Source organism: Aquarana catesbeiana, linkage group LG02 (assembly GCF_042186555.1).
Source record: "Aquarana catesbeiana isolate 2022-GZ linkage group LG02, ASM4218655v1, whole genome shotgun sequence".
NCBI classification, from domain to species: domain Eukaryota; kingdom Metazoa; phylum Chordata; class Amphibia; order Anura; family Ranidae; genus Aquarana; species Aquarana catesbeiana.
In genome coordinates this window covers 29,840,095-29,857,536 of record NC_133325.1, presented here as the reverse complement: position 1 = coordinate 29,857,536, position 17,442 = coordinate 29,840,095, and the positions used below count along the sequence as shown (strand labels likewise).

General features: G+C 42.1%; 1 protein-coding gene across 5 annotated transcripts in view; it reads left to right on the top strand.

Annotated features, from left to right (window-relative positions):
- Window positions 1–2,549: 2,549 nt before the first annotated feature.
- LOC141126750 (uncharacterized) overlaps window positions 2,550–17,442 on the top strand; it is a 57,308-nt gene continuing 42,415 nt past the window's right edge. For 2 of the 5 annotated variants that reach the window (XM_073612719.1, XM_073612715.1), the window contains exon 1: window positions 2,550–2,884. The gene's annotated coding sequence lies outside the window, so the exon portion shown is untranslated. Of the gene's footprint in view, window positions 2,909–2,937; window positions 3,032–17,442 lie in introns of those variants that run through there. The other 3 variants (XM_073612716.1, XM_073612720.1, XM_073612718.1) reach the window with 3 other exon arrangements.

Below are 17,442 nucleotides of genomic sequence, written 5' to 3'. Positions count from 1 at the left end.
GCCATCTATTTATATCTGCATCCGTCAACATCTATTTTTTGGAACGCATCAAAGCTTTATTTTTCTTCCATTGAAAAAGACTGGATCGGATGAAAAACAGATGTAAACTGACAAACGCTCGGTTTTTCATTCGTTTCTGTATTGGTAGTGGATGTAAATAAACTGATGATGAAAACTTCATCCGTTTTTTCTTTGAAAAGACACGACTGAACTGATGAGATGAACGGTTTGTATGTGTGAAAGGGGCCTCACAGTTATTGTATCGGGGGGATTCCCCCACACACCAGTATTATTTAGGTTAACTACTTGCCACCCGCGCTACAGCCGAAAGATGACTACAGCGCAGACCTTAATTCCCAGAAGGACATCCTCCTGAGCAGGCGTTGTCTGTGCATCCCTCTGGGTCGCGCACCACTTGCTCTGTGATCACCAAGTCTATGAGACTCGGCTGATCACAGATCAGAGTAAGGGGTCAATCCCATCCCCTTACCACATGATCGGCTGTCAGCCAATGATAGCTGATCACATGATGTAAACAGAAGATCGGTAATCAGTATTTTTTTTACCTCACGCTGTCAGCCTTACGGGAAAGAAAAGCCGATCACCGGCTTCTGTCAGAGGGACATCAGTCCCTCACACAGAAAGCCGCAGCTGCATTTTCTGTGCCCACCAGTGTCACCTACCAGTGCCCACAGTGCCACCCATCAATGCCCACCAGTACTGTCAATCAATGCCCATCAGTGTCTCATAATCAGTGCCACAGATCAGTGCTGCCCATCAGTGTCACCTACCGGTGCCCATCAGTGCCCTTCAGTGCCACCTATCAGTGCTTATCAGTGCCACCTATCAGTGCCCATCAGCTTAGCTTATCAGTGCCCACTGTGCCACCTACCAGTGCCACCTATCAGTACCCACCAGTGCCACATACCAGTGCCCACAGTGCCACCCATCAATGCCCACCAGTACTGCCAATCAATGCCCATCAGTGTCTCATAATCAGTGCCACAGATCAGTTCTGCCTATCAGTGTCACCTACCAGTGCCCATCAGTGATCATCAGTGCCACCCATCAGTGCCCATCATCAGTGCCACCTCCTCAGTGCCACCTATCAGTGCCCATCAGTGCCACCTATCAGTGCCCATCAGCACAGCTTATCAGTGCCCACTGTGCCACCTACCAGTACCCACCCGTGCCACCTACCAGTGCCCACAGTACCACCTACCAGTGCCCACAGTACCACCCATCAATGCCCACCAGTACTGCCAATTAATGCCCATCAGTGTCTCATAATCAGTGCCACAGATCAGTGCTGCCTATCAGTGCCACCTATCAGTGCCCATCAGCTCAGCTTATCAGTGCCCACTGTGCCACCTACCAGTGCCACCTATCAGTACCCACCAGTGCCACCTACCAGTGCACACAGTGCCACCCATCAATGCCCACCAGTACTGCCAATTAATGACCCATCAGTGTCTCATAATCAGTGTCACAGATCAGTGCTGCCTATCAGTGTCACCTACCAGTGCCCATCAGTGATCATCAGTGCCACCCATCAGTGCCCATCATCAGTGCCACCTATCAGTGCCCATCAGTGCCACCTATCAGTGCCCATCAGCACAGCTTATCAGTGCGCACTGTGCCACCTACCAGTACCCACCAGTGCCACCTACCAGTGCCCACAGTACCACCTACCAGTGCCCACAGTACCACCCATCAATGCCCACCAGTACTGCCAATTAATGCCCATCAGTGTCTCATAATCAGTGCCACAGATCAGTGCTGCCTATTAGTGTCACCTACCAGTGCCCATCAGTGCCACCTATCAGTGCCTTTAAGTGTCACCTATCAGTGCTGCCTTAGCAGTGCCCATCAGCACAACTTATCAGTGCCCACTGTGCCACCTACCAGTGCCACCTATCAGTACCCACCAGTGCCACCTACCAGTGCCCACAGTGCCACCCATCAATGCCCATCAGTGCTGCCAATTAATGCCCATCAGTGACTCATAATCAGTGTTGCCTATCAGTGACACCTACCAGTGCTCATCATTGCCACCAATGAGTGCCACCTACCAGTGCCACCCATCAGTGATCAGTGCCCATCAGTGCCACCTACCAGTGCCTGCAAATGCTCATCAGTGCCACCTATTAGTGTCCTTCAGTGCCACCTATCAGTGCCGCCTATCAGTGCCGATCAATGCAGTCTCATTAACACACATCAATGAAGGAGAAAAATGACCTGTTTTCAAAATTTTATAACAAACTATGAAAGTTTTGTTTTTTCAAAATTGTCTGTCTTTTTTTGTTTTATTTAGCAAAAATAAAAAACCCAGCAGCAATTAAATACCAAAAAAAAACTATCTGTGTGAAAAAAAACGATAACAATGTCATTTGGGTACAGTGTAGCGTGACTGCGCAATTGTCATTCAGAGAGTGACAGCGCTGAAAGCTGAAAATTGGTCTGGGCAGGAAGGAGAGATAAGTGCCTGGTATTGAAGTGGTTAATAAAGGCTGGTGTAGAGGAACGCCCGAGTTACATGACGGTCGTCCGGAGTAAAGTGAAAGTGAAACCAAGTAAGAAGTTTAAAGTGTAAAGACACCGGCGGCTGTGCCGGGAGAAGCTCTAGAAACGTTATTCCCGGGCCGGTTGTTTGTTGGTGACATTGTTTGGGGTTGTCAGGGCTGGGAATTGGCCTTCCTCCAAAGAAGAAACTCCCAGAGATCCTCTCTGAGTCCACCCACGATCGTTCAGATGTTTTCTGCAGAATATTTCCTGTCTGACTTGTCTGAACAGAGGCGTGACAGGCGGGGAGCAGAGACCAGAAAGTGGCGGGGATTTGTGATATCTGAACAGAAGAGTCTGAGGATGAACCACCGCCGGCCATGTAAGTCCATGTTCCAGCAACCTGGTATGTAGAGGACATCCGGGACATGTGCAGGACTGGCACAGCTCAACTCCTGTACTGCATGTTTGTAGGAAGCTCCGCTGATTAGTGCAGCTCAGAGAGAATGGACCAGAATCCAGCACTGCTGTATGTGTAAGGCCCATTGTACTCTGGTAACTGTATGGGGTCAGTGCCTATAATAATAGTGTTTAAAATATCAATTCCAATGTTTTATTTCTCATACCTTTCTTTATATATATATATATGTAGCACACTACTCCCATGGGAGCTGCTGGGTGTGTTCATACCTTTCTGTTAACCAATTCCGTTCTTCCACCCCTGCACGAATCACATCAGCAGACAGTTTAGTAACATTTAAACTTAACTTTTCTTTTCCTTGTAGTGTGATCCATAATCTCCCTGGGAAATATGAGTTGCCTCTTATGCCGCGTACACACGGTCGGACTTTTCGTCTACAAAAGTCCAACGGACGCCGACGGACTAAAGCTGGCTGGTAATCCGATCGTGTGTGGGCTTCTCCGGACTTTCAGCAGACTTTTTCAGCCTCAAATCCGACGGACTTTAGATTTGAAACATGCTTCAAATCTTTACGTCGTAACTACGACGGACCCCGAAATCCGCTCGTCTGTGTGCTAGTCCGACAGACAAAAACCCACGCTAGGGCAGCTATTGGCTACTGGCTATGAACTTCCTTATTTTAGTCCGGTGTACGTCATCACGTACGAATCCGTCGGACTTTTGTGTGGTCGTGTGTAGGCAAGTCCGTTCGTTAGAAAGTCTGCTGCAAGTCCGCCGAAAGTCCGCAGGAAGTCTGTCGGACAGGCTGTCGGACTTTTGTAGACGAAAAGTCCGACCGTGTGTACGCGGCATTAGCCTCTGATTCCTTAGAGTAGCTAAATCCCTTTCCCTTAGTGAACTGACCGATGCCCCTCTGAAAAGCACCTTGGTATGTGGATGTTGGAAGTCCCAGGCCTCACCTGCCCATCTTGCCTCCTGTGATCCTCCCCAGGTCAGTTTAGGAAAGTCCGGATAACATCCCTGTCTACTCCATCCTGTTAGCAGCTACTTCCCGCTCCGCATGGCTAGAATCATCCCAGCCGGGATGTCTGGTCCACTTCTCCCGGAGTTTCTTTTAGTGGATTTAGTGTTGTTGAACCATCCAGCACTGAGGTCTCTGAACCCTCAGGCCTTCCGGCTTAGTTCCTGCTATCCATCGCTGGAGGCCCCCCCCGCACCTCCAGGCCTTCAAGCCTGCACCTTGCTGGTTACATCTTTCCTCTCTCTCTCTGTCCAAAAACTTTTTCGGGAGCATGTGACCCCCAGTTTATATGTGTGTCCCGCCCCTGCCCACTCAAATTAATGATTGGTCCAGGGCTGTGCATACAAACTGCCTGCACCCTTGTCTCCAGCCCACCTTCCTTCCAGAACTTTTCACTGGTCGGATAGGGTATCTCTCAGGATAGAATGCAGGTGATCACACCCCCTTTCTACTCTGTCAAATCTCCCAACCGAATTAACCAACCAGGCCAACAAACAGGGTAAGGCACTGGCAATTTACCTAACACTTATCCTAACTAACCTAAAGGTGGTGGGCGATATATATATATATATTTTTTTTTTTTTAATTAATTTTTTTTTTACTACCTATAATATTACTATTTCATAAATGAATTCCAATGTTTTATTTCACATACCTTTCTTTATTTATATTTTATTTAATTTTATATTTATTATTTTATTGAAATGTTATTATTATTATTATTATTATTATTATTATTTAATACCAATAATAATAATAATAATAATAATAATAGCATTTAATATATGAATTTCAATGTTTTATTTCCCATACCTTTCTTTATTTATATTTTATTTACTTTTATATTTATTATTTTATTTAATTTTAATGTTCATTTTTTTGTATTATTATTATTATTATTATTATTATTATTATTATTATTTAATACCTATAATAATAGCATTTACATAGTTACATAGTAGGTGAGGTTGAAAAAAGACACAAGTCCAACCTATGTGTGTGATTATATGTCAGTATTACATTGTATATCCCTGTATATTGCGGTCATTCAGGTGCTTATCTATCAATGCTCCCCGCTAAGACCACCGCCTGTGGAAGAGAATTCCACATCCTTGCTGCTCTAATGCCCCGTACACACGGTCGGACTTTGATCGGACATTCCGACAACAAAATCCATGGATTTTTTCCGACGGATGTTGGCTCAAACTTGTCTTGCATACACACGGTCACACAAAGTTGTCGGAAAATCCGATCGTTCTGAACGCGGTGACGTAAAACACGTACGCCGGGACTATAAACGGGGCAGTAGCCAATAGCTTTCATCTCTTAATTTATTCTGAGCATGCGTGGCACTTTGTGCATCGGATTTGTGTACACATGATCGGAATTTCTGACAACAAGGTCCTATCACACATTTTCCGTCGGAACATCCGACCGTGTGTACGGGCATTACAGTAAAGAACCCTCTACGTAGTTTAAGGTTAAACCTCTTTTCTTCTAATTGTAATGAGTGGCCACGAGTCTTATTAAACTCTCTTCTGTGAAAAAGTTTTATCCCTATTGTGGGGTCACCAGTACAGTATTTGTATATTGAAATCATATCCCCTCTCAAGCGTCTCTTCTCCAGAGAGAATAAGTTCAGAGCTCACAACCTTTCCTCATAACTAAGATCCTCCAGACCCTTTATTAGCTTTGTTGCCCTTCTTTGTACTCGCTCCATTTCCAGTACGTCCCTCCTGAGGACTGGTGCCCAGAACTGGACAGCATACTCCAGGTGCAGCCAGACCAGAGTCTTGTAGAGCAGGAGAATTATCGTTTTATCTCTGGAGTTGATCCCCCTTTTAATGCATGCCAATATTCTGTTTGCTTTGTTAGCAGCAGCTTGGCATTGCATGCCATTGCTGAGCCTATCATCTACTAGGACCCCCAGGTCCTTTTCCATCCTAGATTCCCCCAGAGGTTCTCCCCCCAGTGTATAGATTGCATTCATATTTTTGCCACCCAAATGCATTATTTTACATTTTTCTACATTGAACCTCATTTGCCATGTAGTTGTCCACCCCATTCATTTGTTCAGGTCTTTTTACAAGATTTCCACATCCTGCGGAGAAGTTATTGCACTGCTTAGCTTAGTATAGTCTGCAAATACAGAGATTGAACTGTTTATCCCATCCTCCAGGTCATTTATGAACAAATTAAATAGGATTGGTCCCAGCACAGAACCCTGGGGGACCCCACTACCCACCCCTGACCATTCCGAGTACTCCCCATTTATCACCACCCTCTGAACTCGCCCTTGTGGAATTCATATTTAACCGCTTGCTGACCGCCGCACAGAGATGTGTGTCGGCAGAATGGCACAGGCAGGCAAATGGGCATACCTGTACGTCCCTTTAAATTTGCCACCTATCGGGAGCATGCGCGCCCGCTGCATGCCAGGGAAGCGTGTCTGCGGGTTCCGGGGAACTCAATTTTCGCTGGCGGCCCGCAATTGCGGTGTGGAGAGGTAGAACGGGGTGATGCCTATGTAAACAAGGCATTTCCCCGTTTTGCCTAGTGACATGACAGAGATCTACCGCTCCCTGTGATCGGGAGCAGTGATCGCCGTCATGTCAGTGGAAGCCCCCCCCCCACAGTTAGAATCACTCCCTAGGACACACTTAACCCCTTGATCGCCCCCTAGTGTTTAACCCCTTCCCTGCCAGTGTCATTTACACAGGAATCAGTGAATTTATATAGCACTGATCGCTGTATAAATGACAATGGTCCCAAAATAGTGTCAAAAGTGTCCGATGTGTCCGCCATAATGTCGCAGTCATGATAAAAATCGCAGATCGCCGCCATTACTAATAATAAAAAAAAAAAAATTAATAATAAAAATGCCATAAATCTATCCACTATTTAACTTTAACACGCTATAACTTTTGCACAAACCAATCAATATACTATTATTGCACTTTTTTTTTTAACAAAAATATGTAGTAGAATACGTATCGGCCTAAACTGAGAAAGAAATTTGTTTTTTTATATTTTTTTTTTTTGGGGGGGGGGGGTATTTATTATAGCAAAAAGTAAAAAAATATTGCTTTTTTTTCAAAATCGTCGCTCTTTTTTTGTTTATAGCGCAAAAAATAAAAACTGCAGAGGTGATCAAATACCACCAAAAGAAAGCTCTATTTGTGATAAAAAAAGGACGTCAATTTTATTTGGGTACAACGTCACACGACCGCACAATTGTCAGCTAAAGAAAGGCAGTACCGAATCGCAAAAAATGCTCTGGTCAGGAAGGGGGTAAAATCTTCCGGGGCTGAAGTGGTTAATATATGAATTCTAATGTTTTATTTTACATATCTTTCTTTATTTATATTTTATTTAATTTTAATGTCATTTTTTTTATGATTAATTTTTAATACCTATAATAATAGTAATTAATATATGAATTCCAATCTTTTGGGTCACTTACCTTTCTTTATTTATATTTTATTTAATTTTATATACTATATTACCAAAAGTATTGTGGCGCCTGCCTTTACACGCACATGAATTTTAAAGAGAAAGTAAACTTCCTTTGCTGCCTTTTACCTATAGGTGAGCCTATAATAAGGCTTACCTATAGGTATTGTAACTATCTCTTAAACGTGCGCCGTTTAGAAGATATTTACATTACATGCAGCCAGTGACTTCTCTGGCGCATGCGCTCTGAAGGAAGGGCCACCCGTGCAGTTCCTTCCGAGCCCTGTGCCATGGATGGCGGCTCCCGCGTGAACGTGGAAGCAAGACGAGTGATGATGGAAGCGGCTGCAGCTTTGTTTTAAGGTAAGTTTTACATAATGTGCTAGTATTCGATGCATACTAGCAGATTATGGCTTTACATTGCAGGGGGGAAAAAAAATGCCCAGTGGTAGACAGCTGCTTTAATCCCAGTCCCAGTCTTAGTCCGTAGGGTTCAATATTGAGTTGTAAAAGATAAGTGCAGGGCTAAACTACATAAGAATATCCCATAAGGATATAATGTGCAATCAATATACAAATAAAGTGCAAAGTGCCAAATCAAACATATTAATCCATAAAGTGTCATTATATGTATAAATATAGTGAAAATCAATGTGCCAATCCACTATATACTGTATATTGAGAAGATGATACAACAAATCAGATGAATATAGATGAAAAACAGTCTCTTTACAAACATCCACCACTGTGTATATTATCAGATTCCTTGTGCTCCCTCTACCGGTTGTGCCCTCACCTTATATACTTCCCTCCACTTCCGGGAGATCTCGACAGCAGCTCTGCCCCCTTCTCCTGCCTCCTCCTTCCCCCGCTGCCAGGACAGTAGGAGAGAGGAGCGGAGCCTTGCGCATGTGCAGTAGGGTTCCCAGCGTGAAGCCGTATGGAAACATCAGCTGTGGTGCCCACATCGCTGGACTCCGGGACAGGAAAGTGTCCTATTTTTAAAAGTCAGCAGCTGCAGTATGTGTAGCTGCTGGCTTTTAATTTTTGCAGGGGTGGGCAGACCTCCGCTTTAACAGCATAATCTAAATTAATTTACGTTGCGCTTTTTACAATCTATATATCATTATTATATATGATTGGGGAAAGGTTGAAAAATGTGTCTGTTTTTATGAATATCTGTGAATTATTAGTGAGATACCCCTCAGTTCCTATTTTAGTAATTGGTGCCCACCAGGGACAGAAAACGATGGGAAAGCTATTGACTTCTAATTTATTTTAAAAAATGGGTGATGTTCTACTTTAATATAATGTGGACAAGTCAAACTGGTCCATAAAGACACGGATGAGCGAGTTTGGGGTGGAGGAACTTGACTGGCCTGCACAGAGTCCTGACCTAAACCTGATAGAACATCTTTGGGAGGAATTAGAGCGGAGACTGCGAGCCAGGCCTTCTCGTCCAACATCAAAAATGGGCTTCTGGAAGAATGGTCAAACATTCCCATAGACACACTCCTAAACCTTGTGGACGGCCTTCCCAGAGGAGTTGAAGCTGTTATAGCTGCAAAGGGTGAGCCAAGTCAATATTGAACCCTACGGACTAAAGACTTGTACATACGATCAGATTTTTGGCAGGGAATTGTGTGATGAGAGACTGTTTGCCTAAAATTGTTAGTACGCTCCATCAGACGATTGTTGTCCAAGTTTCCGCCAACAAATGTTGGATGGCAGGTTAGTAAATTTTCGGCGGACAGCGGTTTGTTGTCAGATTTTTCTATCGTGTGTACACAAGTCCGTCACACAAAAGTCCAAAGTACAAACACGCATGCTCAGAATCAGTGCTCACTAAACACGACATTAGCAGAAGGTGCCCAAAGGGTGGCGCTCAAGAGCTGAAATTCCACGTAGTACGTCACTACGTTCGTGTTTGTTGGCCGACAATTTATTAAATTGTATATATATTTTGTTTAGGGACTGCACACATTCTACAAAGTATGTGAATTACTACCCTAGTCTCTTCCCCAAATATGATAGGTGCACCTTTGTGAATGTGCACTTATCCTTTGGGCTGTTATGCATGTTGATGCACCACAGTGCGATTTGCTCTGAAGTACACCCCAATGCACCAGCATTGCAGCACACCACAGGGTAACGCAGTAATAAAAGTAATGTATCATCTTTTTTTGGATCATTATTGGGACGACTGGGCTGTCTTAACTCAGCGGGCATTAACGCACATAAGATGTAACTTCATACCTCCCAACTTTTTGAGATGGGAATGAGGGACACCTAGCAGCAAAAGTATGCAAGCATAAGACACACCCCCTGTCACGCCCCCTTAAAGTGGTGTTCCGGCCAAAATTATACTTTTTAAATAAAAATACCCCTATAATACACAAGCTTAATGTATTCTAGTAAAGTTAGTCTGTAAACTAAGGTCTGTTTTGTTAGTTTATAGGAGTAGTTTGTTATCTTATAAACTTACAGCAGGCCGTGGCCATCTTAAGTGTGGGCATCTGAAGCCAGACTGTATTTCTTCCTGGATCTCATCCTTGCAGATCTCGCACATGCTCAGTGCAGCGCAAGCAGTGTAATAGGTTTCAGGTCAGGTTTCCATATCAACGGCAGTGTCAGAGGAAGTTGCCGCCCCTTCCCAGAAGGCATTGCAAACAGGAAATGATGCGATGGGCCGCGACCAGGGAGGAGGAAGTGAAAAATGAATACAGCAGATATACAGTAGGTGCTGAGAATTTTTTTTTTTTTAAATATCCAATTCGTTTACAGTGCACAGTTTAGTGAGGGATGCTGAAGAGTTGTAAAAGTGGGTGGAACTCCACTTTAACCACTTGCCGACCGCCGCACGCCGATGTACGTCCAAAGTTTGCCGTAACCCTGGTATCCCCGTTTTCATGCGGCGGCCGGCTTTCAGATAAAAGTGGTCTCTGCGGCGGATTTGCCACAAGATCACTTTTTCGGTGGCGGGAGAGGGCCCCCCTCCCGCTGCGACCCGGTGCCCTCCGCAGCTTACCGGAGCCAGGGCGGCGGAGGCGATTGCGTCTGTCTCCCTGCTGTGCCTGGAGACGAGTGAGGCTAAGATGGCGCCCACTCGTCTCCATGACACTGCTGGGCAGAAGCGACGTCAAATTGTCACTTCTGCCCATACGTCTTAAAGGCACATTTTTTTCAATGTCATTTTTTTAAATGACTTTTTTTTTTTTTAATTGCATTTTAGTTTAAATATGAGATGTGAGGTCTTTTTGACCCCAGATCTCATATTTAAGAGGTCCTGTCATGCTTTTTTCTATTACAAGGGATGTTTACATTCCTTGTAATAGGAATAAAAGTGACACAATTTTTTTATTTTTTTTTAAACAGTGTAAAAATAAATAAAAATGTGTAAACGTGAAAAAAGCATACAAACATCAAAAATCGAGTGATGCCTGCCCCGTGTTAAAAGTGACATGTACTTAAATAGTGCAAGAAAATAAAGAATAAGTGGTGAAGGTGTATGCACCATAAAAAATCAATAATTGGATCGCATCAGCTGGTAATATGTTAAAACAACAGTGTTGCAAGAAACAAACATATACGCTAAATAAACTGTGCAAAATGGTATCAAAAACCTTAAAAATGAAATATGTGCAATTACTATATAACAAAATGTCCATATGAAGTGCAAACCACTGATACCCAAAAATATTTCTGGTAAGAATTAAAAAAATAAAAATAAAAATAAAAGCAGTGTTCATATAAAGTGACTTATTGCTTTCTTCAATAGATGACAAATCTTCAAAACTGTGCTGACAAAAAGTGACTGTGCTCCCCTTATGTGTTTCCACTCACCAGAGCGCTATCCCCCTACAGGGGTACAAGCGTGTAGAAAATGAAATGATCCCCGTCTCAGGATACGATAACGCCCTGGTCATCCACGGGCGGAGGAGAGGAGACTCCAATGGCTCACCTCTGCTGCGTGACTCCCGGCCGGGTAACTGCATATGTGTGTATTGGGAGAGAGGAAAGAGCGATCCACATAGTGTAATTTAGTTTGGCTGTCTTCAGGTGTTGACACTGGCAAAATCTCTCTCCCAATACACACATATGCGGTTACCCGGCCGGGAATCACGCAGCAGAGGTGAGACATTGGAGTCTCCTCTCCTCCGCCCGTGGATGACCAGGGCGTTATCGTATCCTGAGACGGGGATCATTTCATTTTCTACACGCTTGTACCCCTGTAGGGGGATAGCGCTCTGGTGAGTGGAAACACATAAGGGGAGCACAGTCACTTTTTGTCAGCACAGTTTTAAAGATTTGTCATCTATTGAAGAAAGCAATAAGTCACTTTATATGAACACTGCTTTTATTTTTATTTTTATTTTTATTTTTTAATTCTTACCAGAAATATTTTTGGGTATCAGTGGTTTGCACTTCATATGGACATTTTGTTATATAGTGTAATGGAAATTTGTAAGTTCTGTATATAATTGTATTCTATTTTGTATGTATTGCACACTGCCATCACTGTGCACATGGCACTAATAATGTTTTCAGTACATGTTTACATTCTTTTGAGTCTTGATTAGAATTAGTCTGCCTATGTAACGCCCCTTGTTACCATAAACGTACAATTGTAATATTAATGTGATACCTACGTAATCATGTGTATAAAAACCTTCAATTGCGTCATAATAAAGCAGAACAGTAATTTAGAAAGATGCTGAGCGTATCTTTTGTATCTGTTCCCTACTGCAGTAGTTATTATTAAATTGGAACCACTAATCAATAAGAGGATAGGAGTTGCCTATCATGAATTTAACTAAGTCAGCATGGCGAGCTTTGCCTTAGGAGGGGATTCCAGGTGACCCTGAGTATCCGAAACGAGGAGCTTGAGACGATCCGGGAATTTCTGATAATCAGCCGGCTGAGGTAAGCCTTTTGCTTACATTTGAGTTATCAGACTTCCTTGATCGGTAAGGCATTTTCGGGACAAAGGGTACCTATTTTACTCCCCTTAATCAAACTGTATTGATTGGTGGTTATATGTTATGTTGTCCCTGTCTATTGTCCATCGGAGTGTTATAGATAAGAAAGGGAAGAATAGTGCTGTTCACAGGTATATGTAGTACATCTGCTAGATAAAGTAGTTTAGAGGCAAGAGGGTATAGGCACACCTAGAGAAGAGAGAAGACTGGCCAGTCATTATGGGCATTGAATTAAGTAAGGGAATGAAGGGTAAGAGACCCTCAAAAATGCCCAGCGCAAGAGGAGCGCTATATATGAACCGAAGGTGCGGTTCCGCCTATACTGAGCCCCTAGATTAATGGTTAGAGTAGACAGGGATCCACAATGGGTGACTGGGTTACCAAAGATCCACAGGGACTAAGAATCATGCAGAGTAAACAGCTAGAGAAACAGCTATCTATGTGAGCAGGATGGATCAAGGCTGACATTAACACTAGACAGAAAGGGACATTTTCATGTTAAGTTGTGGGATGAATTTGGGATCAGGCACTACAACTATTAGAGTCAGAAACAGAGAAATGAGAGGTAAAACAGAATACTTTATATGTTGTCAGAGAGGGGAGATGGGATGAGCACGTTGGCTGCCCGTCTGATCATAGAAGCTAGATATAAAGGATATCTGAACAAAATAAAGAAAACAGAATTTAGGCAGGGAAATAATAAAGAGTTAAAAGAAAGTGAGAGAATGATATGCACATGTTGTGCACAAATGGGAAAAATGTAAGCGATTTTAGAGAGATATTGGTGTATGTGTGTGCGAATGCTGGGAGCTTTAGTTCTATTGCTTGTGTGTGTCATGTACGCAGATGTGACCCCCTCCTTTGTGCTCTCATGAAAGAAATGTGGCTGGGATGAGAGGTCAGTGATAAGCTGGAAGGACACCATGACAATTCCAGTTTTTTAGACAAAACATAATCTAATGGTAAACAATGTGATCACAATTATTTTGAATCTGTTTTCCAAACATAGTAAAATGAAGGTTACATTTAACCATGTATTACACAAATTGAATATCCTTTGATAGTGGAAACAGTGCATTTAAAAAAGGGAAATTAAGTAAAATTCAGTAATAATGAGTATTCATTTCTAATATGAGTTTAACAATTTTATTAATAATATAGATATATTGAAACTGGTTTAGACAACCTTTGGTTGGAAATGAAATCCAGGTTATTGGGGAAATTTGTAAAAATGGGATTAGTTTAGATTAAGATAACAATTTTTGTAATTTTACATTTATTCAATAAGCTCTTATTGAGAGAAAAAAAAAGATTAAGATGAGGTTGTTATTTGGAATAAAGCTGCCATAATATTTAACAAAGCCAAGATGGATGGGATACATAAGAAGTTTTTCTACAAAAATGAAATTTGAAGGTTTTTGATAACAACTTGATGTGCGGTCCATGATGTAAGAGTAATAATAAATACAATTCAAATATAACAGACCCATCACATCAAGTCCACACACCCTGTTAGGATAGATGCCACCTGCAGCCAGCTGTTTTATAGTTTTTGATGCTTTCTGGTCCATCATACAGATTATTGATCCTTTTGTTTTTATTTATTTTTATTTTTGAAATCCAAAGCAGAATGTGTGGATTGTGAAATGATGTGCCCCTTTTCCTTGTAAGTGCTGTGGTATAAAAGCAAGAATATTTTGGATTTATGGGCATCTCTCCATGACCGCAGGGTATTGTTATCATTTATTATAATATTGCCAGGAAAAAGTTGTCTTTTGAAACATGAAACTGGAGTTCTTACACAAACAGCGTGATAGAAAACAAGCCATTGTAATATATTTATGTAGCTGGACCCAGTAATGAAGGGTTCACCCCGATATATCAGAGCTGTAGCTTTTATGCAAAGGTGCTATTAGACAAAGTTAGATATTGATTTGGTCGAACATTTAATTTTTAATGGTCCCGCATTCTGCACAGCAAATATACAGCTAACTAAATGTTTGTCTAATGAAAGGTTTAAAATATGAGTTTGTTTATGTACAAATCTAACAATGAAAAATGCGTACATTTATTCAAAAGAAAGGAAAAGACACATGTGTTAAATTGATGGTGTAGCAATCAGCTACTGTGAGCCCAGTGCAGGACACACTCCCTGAAGACCCAGATATTACATTTTGTTTTTTTTTTTTTTAAAGAAATTTTATTGAAAGTTTACAATTTTACAGGGAATACAGTGAAGTCTTAAAATACAATGACTTTACAATAATTCACTATTACATGCAAAATGTCAACAGTCTATCCGACGTTGTATGTAACGATAATATAAATTCCTAGAGTTTCGTAAGAAGAATGAACTCTTGAAAATCAACATATTCGTAACTGTCTTAGTATATTGTAGACGTGTGTGGTATAGATCATAGAAAAAACAACGTGTTTTAAAACGGGCAGAGGTATCAGGGTCATGATATGGGCTCTGTAAAAAGTATGAATATTATCCGACCATATTAGTTCTCCTCTCTGACCACCCCAGAGGGGTTCCAACTGTGGTCAGGGGGGAACACCTACATGTGTAGTGAAGGATTAGGTAAGATCGGAGCTTCGTCTAGGGGGAAAGAGCCTGATGGTAAGTAAGCGTGAGCTTAGGTATTAGAATTCTATGTATGGGTATCAATTAATGTATTTCAACCTGTGAAGCTTTAAAAGTCTTATTATTAGAAAGTGTATGTATTGCATTTAGTGATATGTTCGGTGTAAAGTAATTGAGTTATATGAAATTGAGGGAAGGGTGGGGAAAGGTATGAGGAAGGCGGAGGACTGAGATTTTTTATTTTTTTTTGTAGAAATAGGATCTACGTGGTGCTTTGTAACAAGGGGGAAGAGATTCCTTTGGAAGCACTATCTGTTAGTTTCTCTTTGTAGTGCAACCAACATGCCCAAATTTCCCAGTATTTCATTGGTTTGTCTCGGGATTGGTGTATGAGGTTTTCCATTTCAGCTGTCTTGTCAACTTTGCATATCCATTCTGAGATTGGTGGAGGGGAAGTGCTTCTCCAATGTACTGGGATGCATTGGTTAGCAGTGTTTATTAGATGAAGAACTAAGGAATTTTTGTATGTCGATCTAGGAATTGTCGTGTGGTGTAGTAAAAATTGAGCTGGGGTAAAGTCAGGTGTGATAGTTGTGATCTGACTGATTAATCGATGTATTTCTGTCCAGAATGGTTGAATGAGGGTGCATTCCCACCAGATGTGGAGTAGGGTCCCATGAGATGCATTGCATCTCCAACACAAAGGGGAGATACTAGGGTGGAACGTGTGGATTTTGTCTGGTGTTCTGTACCATTTTGTAAATATTTTGAATCTGCTTTCTTGTGTTGATACATTAATCGTGCCTTTATGTATATAGTTGTATATGCGATCCCACTTCTCCGTGCTTAAGTCCAGTTTGAGGTCTGTTTCCCACTGTTTGACCAGCTTGTCGTCTTTTATTTTATGTGAGGAGAAAAGGAGTGCATATATCGTCGATATTAAGTGTTTTTGCGGTTCTTCGCTGTTACATATGGATTCGAAAGGTGAGAGGTCTCGGGACCATTGAGGATTTGGATTAGAGTGTTGAAGAAAGTGCCGAATTTGCAGGTACTTGTAAAATGGTATTTGATAATTTGGTAACTGAGAAGTCATAGCTTGATGTGAAAGCAATCTATCATTGTGAAACAATTGATTTACCCTAATATGTCGTCTGGGTGGGTCTGTCAATGAAGGGAGTGAGGAGATGTCCGGTTGGAAATCTGGGTTGTTTTCTAGAGGAGTCATGGGACCGCGGAAGGGTTTAAAGTTTAATTTTGAACTTGCATTCTTGAATTGCAGTGTTGTAGCATTGATTAAGGGATGAGTTTTAAGGTCTTTAGGAATGCTCGAGGGATTAAGCCAGGGTATGTGTGCCACTGGGATTTGGGAGAAAGCATTCTCTAGCTGAATCCAGTCCTTGTTGCTTCCATGTAAGTGCCAGTCAACTATTCTAGTCAAGTGGCATGCCCAATGGTATTTCTGAATATCAGGAAGATTTAAGCCTCCTTGCGATTTAAGGAGTGTCAGCCTCTCCCAACTCAATCTGGGTGTTTTAGAGGACCAGATAAAAGCCCTTCATATTCATTTGTAGGTAACAAAGAAGGATTTGGGGAGTTTGATGGGGATAGCCTGAAACAGGTACAGTAGTCTACGTAGTACGTTCATTTTTAAGATAGCTATCCTGCCAAGCCATGAAAAGGGGCCTGTGTGCCATTTATGCAGATCTCCTTGGATGGCCATTAAGGTGGGTTGAAAATTCTGAGCGTATAGATCAGTCAGGTTGGTAGGAATTTTAATGCCCAGATATGTGATGGTTTGGGATTCCCATTGGAATGGGAAGTTGTTCTTACATTGTGTAACCAGTGTATTTGGCAGGGTTATATTCAGGGCCTTTGATTTGTAAAAAAATGTATTTGTAGGTTGGAGAGTAATTTAAATAGAGAGAAGTCCTTAAGCAGGTTGGGGATGGTGGTTATAGGTTCCGTTAGAAATAGTAAGATGTCATCTGCGTAAGCAGCTACTTTATAGTTTCTGTGATTTATCTCTAAGCCCTTTATATCAGGGTTTTCTCTGAGTTTACATAGCATAGGTTCCATGGTGAGTATGAATAGTAAGGGGGAGAGGGGACAACCCTGTCTCGTTCCGTTAGACACGGAGAAGGCGTCCGACAGGCAACCGTTCACTCTGATTTTTGCTGTTGGGGAGGAATACAGAGCAAGAATCATCTGTAAGAGGCGTGGCGGTATACCCACTATACAAAGTGTTTCCTCCATGTAATCCCAGGCTACCCTGTCGAACGCCTTCTCCGCATCCAGGGATAAGAAAAAGCCCTGGTCGAGGTAGAGGAAAGCCAATGATGGATATTTATAGCCTTTGTGGTGTTGTCCAGATATTAAATTTTTTGTAGATTTGAGTATGCAGTTTATCACCCAGAAGGATACTCTGTATTCAAAGTCATTGGATCCTTTTTCCCTAGCTCAAGAAACAGAGCTCCATGTT